This window comes from Euprymna scolopes, chromosome 11 (assembly GCF_053919585.1).
Source record: "Euprymna scolopes isolate OS-2025 chromosome 11, ASM5391958v1, whole genome shotgun sequence".
NCBI classification, from domain to species: domain Eukaryota; kingdom Metazoa; phylum Mollusca; class Cephalopoda; order Sepiida; family Sepiolidae; genus Euprymna; species Euprymna scolopes.
This window is the reverse complement of record NC_136492.1, coordinates 80,139,985-80,143,859: the sequence shown is the minus strand read 5'-3', so window position 1 is coordinate 80,143,859 and position 3,875 is coordinate 80,139,985. Positions and strand designations below refer to the sequence as shown.

The following is a 3,875-nucleotide window of genomic DNA, read 5'->3' as shown; positions in this document are numbered from 1 at the left end:
TCGCTTTTCTTCATATTACAAGGTTGTTTTAAATTTCCTTTGCCGCGGCGTCTATACTCTCTCTCTCTCTCTCTCTCTCTCTCTCTCTCTCTCTCTCTCTCTCTCTCTCTCTCTCTCTCTCTCTCTCTCTATCTATCTATCTATCTCTATCACACACACGTACACCTTTCAGATATCTTTTACGACCAGCCCTATTTTGCAGCCCCTCCTGATGACTATAAAAACTGACTTCTAACCGCTGCGATCAATCACACACCAAACAATTTCAATTTCCATTGACATTGTCCGTTCTCGACGATTGTAACAACTTTTCTCCCAAACCAACAAAAATTCCCAGACACACGTAAGTTATTTGATTTCTTATGTTTATATATTTCACAAATCGTATAATTTTTTTTCTTTTTTCATGGAAGTCGTTATTTTTTAACTAAAATCCACTCATTATTCACAAATTTTTTAAAAAAATTTTATTTTATGTGTGTGTGTGTGTGTGTGTGTGTGTGTGTGTGTGTGCTAATTAAACGATTGCATTCTTGTGCAACGCTCATAATTCATTGACGCATTCAAATTTATGTCATGCCTCTTTCTCCACTTGGATTCCTAATTTCAAGCGTTGAATACTAACCTTTGGTCAAGGAGCAAAGTGTAACATCTGTTCTAATCCTACACTTCAGCTTTTATGTCCTTGGTCAGTAAAGGCGAAAATCCTTCTGAACTTGTGCAATTTTTATTTTTGTTCCAATCCAGAGTGCCATTTTTGAAAAAGCTGAATTTTCCCCACATTAACAACCAACCATGTCTCTTCGTTGATGGAGAAATAATTAAGAAGGAAGGAAGGAATCCTCCGTTCAGTCTCGAAAGACAATCGATACTCCCTGTAAGGGTAGCTGCGCGTAAAATTGCGAAGCAACACTTGCGCAATCTCAACCACACATCTCCTGAATCGGTACTGCAGTGCTTATATATTTACAAGACTGAATTCAACAGTTTCAATTATTGTTTAGTTATCTCTTTTTATTTTCAAGATGGCAATGCGAGACGATCCATACTAACTTACTTACTCATAAAATTTGATTCACTTAGTTAAAAATAAAACTGATTTACATGATTTGGGCAATATGACATTTTCGTTTCGTCAGGGGTACGTACATTATTAAGATTTTTTTTTTTTTTTTTTTTTCAGATTATCGTAAAATCTAGTGTAATGTGTATTCGCAAAAGTAGGAATGCAATTTACAAAGCATAGATTAAATAAATATATATTGCAACGTATGCTTATATTTTCGTAAAAAATATAAGTAAACTTGTGGGAGGGCGTATATTACACGATTAGTTCTTTCTAAATATTTTTTTCTTTAATCTTTTCCTCATAATTAATTTTTAAAAATAGTGATTCATTGTGAGGTTTTCATTTATATTTTTCACGTGTGCCAATTTTTTTCTATTCATCTATTCGTGCCATTTTCCCTGTTCCATTTTTACCGTGCCATTTCACATGTTCCATTTTTTTTACCGTTCCATTTCTTACAGTGTCTTTTTTTTTAATGCGACATGGTTATGATATATAGATTTTAGTTTTACCGCTACTTTAAACAATAAATATGTATCATTTTATTAGTAGTATTAGTAATTAAGAATTATGTTTAGAACAATAACAAAAATATCAAAGGAATTGCTTTTGGAGTCGAAAATTAGGCTAAAATTTTGTTGCTTGTCCAGAATTTCCCCACACAAAAAAGGGGAAAGCAAGGGCACATGGGGAGATAACTTACAATCATGCAGTTTCAGTTTTCATGATTCCATTTGATGTTTCTTTGTGTTTTATATATATGTAGCAGTTTCTTATTATCCTGCTTGTGTCTGTAACTCATGTGTGTTAGTCTCCGCATTCAAGAGTTTTCCTTAAGATTTCAGCCGTTTTCATTATTATTATTATTATTATTATTATTATTATTATTATTATTATTAGCTCACAGGGAGCTTTCATAGAGGTCATCAAAGATGTCTCCTTGAAACCGGCCTGTGGTGTTCTCTGGAAGCTGAGTGGCAAAAGTTTCACCAGATTTCCCGTACTCTCCACTTTTTTCGATAATATTTGCAAATAAATTTGCATTATCGCCACGGCTGCTTGCCATTGATTTCTAGTTGGCAGCGGTTATCGGTATTCACTGGAATTTGAATGGCAATAAGCCTCGCCAAGGTCCAATTTCTATTTGCACTTATCTAACAGAGATCTGGTCAATGCTCTCTCTCTCTCTCTCTCTCTCTCTCTCTCTCTCTCTCTCTCTCTCTCTCTCTCTCCTCTGTCTTTCCTTCCTCCTTGAGTCTACTTGACTGGTTTCTTTTTTTTCTTTCTTTCTTTTTCTTAGAGGAGGTGGCAAGTGATGTGGTAATGGGGGGGTAGAGAACTTATAGATATGCGGTTTAAATGTTCTAGGTTCTATATGGCGTTTCATGTTTTGCCCCTGCAGCAGTTTGTCTGGTTCTCACTTGTTGCTCATATGTATTAGTCTCCACATTCAAGGGTTTTTCTTAATATTTCAGCTGTTTTCATTATTGTTGTTCGTTGTATTTTTCCAGTCATTCCTTTGATTCCAATTTCTCTCATTCTTTTTTCAAAGTTTTTCAGGATTGTTCCTAGTGCTCCTACTATTATAGGTATTATTTTGATTTTCTTCATCTCTCATATCCCTTTCAGCTCTCTGGCGAGCTCTGTATATCTGCTCCGTTTCTTCTTTTCTTTGATATTCACCCTGTGATCAGCTGGAACCGCAAATCGATGATTTGACAGGATTTTTCTTTCTTGTTAAGTATTACGACATCCGGTCTTCTAGCTTGGATGGGTTTATCAGTTTGTATGTCGATATCCCATAGGATTTTGTGATTCTCGTTTTCAAGTACTGTTGCCGGCTTATGTTTGTACCACTTGTCTGTGCGTTCGAGATGCAGTTGTTTGCATAATTCTCAGTGTACTGCCCTTCCCACTTGGTGGTATCTACTCTTGTATTGTTTTTGGGCCAGTTTGCTGCATTCACTTACTATATGGGTTATCGCTTCGTCTCTTTGCCACAGAGTCTGCATTTGCTATTTTCTTGCGTTCTGTCGATCTTTGTTTTGATGTGGTTGGTTCTTATCGAGATCTTGTGCCACAAATTATTAGGGATTCAGTTTCTCGGCTTATGTGCAAGTCCAAGTGTTTTCGTTATTTTCATCTTTTGTCATCCTAATGAATCTTCCATGTAGTTGTTTTCCTTCCCATTTTCTTTTCTTGTCTTATCCTTTATCTCTCTGTTTTCTGTTTTTGTCGATGTCCTCAGTGTCTCTCGCTGCCGTGATTATCCTTTCCATGTTTTGCGTTATGTATTTTTCTCATTCTTTTTTTTCTTTTGTGTGTGTGTGTGTGTATGTGTGCGTGTGTGTGTGTGTGCGTGCCATGCACACAGTTTTCTATACAAACTGGTCCTCTACCACCTTCTTTCCTTGTTGGTCAACATCGTCCTTTGGGTGTAGTGCATTGTGGTCATGAGTTTTCGTGGTCTTCTGATCGAACTATCTCAGTTCTTCTTTGGTCCACTCTATGAACGGTCCTGAGTATTTTACTAATGATACTGCCCATGTGTTTATACTTTTTTATTGAGTTTCTGCTATACAATTTTGTTTCTAGAAGTTTTCTTATTCTTCTGCGGTATTCCTTTCCGATCTTCTCTTTCATTTCTGTGGTGGTGTCTGCTTCCGGAACTTCCAAATATTTATAAGTATCTTGTTCCTTTAAGGCTCTCATCACCTTTTGGTTGGGTAGTTCCATGCCTTCTATTGTCTCCATTTTCCCTTTCTTATAACTAGTAATGCGCACTTTTCGATACTAAACTCCATTT

The 3,875-nt window shown here is 36.2% G+C and overlaps 1 long non-coding RNA gene across 1 annotated transcript in view; it reads left to right on the top strand.

Annotated features, from left to right (window-relative positions):
* The first annotated feature begins 205 nt into the window (after positions 1-205).
* The window catches only part of LOC145287951 (uncharacterized), a 16,094-nt gene continuing 12,424 nt past the window's right edge, over positions 206-3,875 (top strand). Inside the window, exon 1 of the long non-coding RNA XR_013869235.1 lies at positions 206-343. This is a non-coding gene — a long non-coding RNA (uncharacterized LOC145287951). The remainder of the gene's footprint in view (positions 344-3,875) is intronic.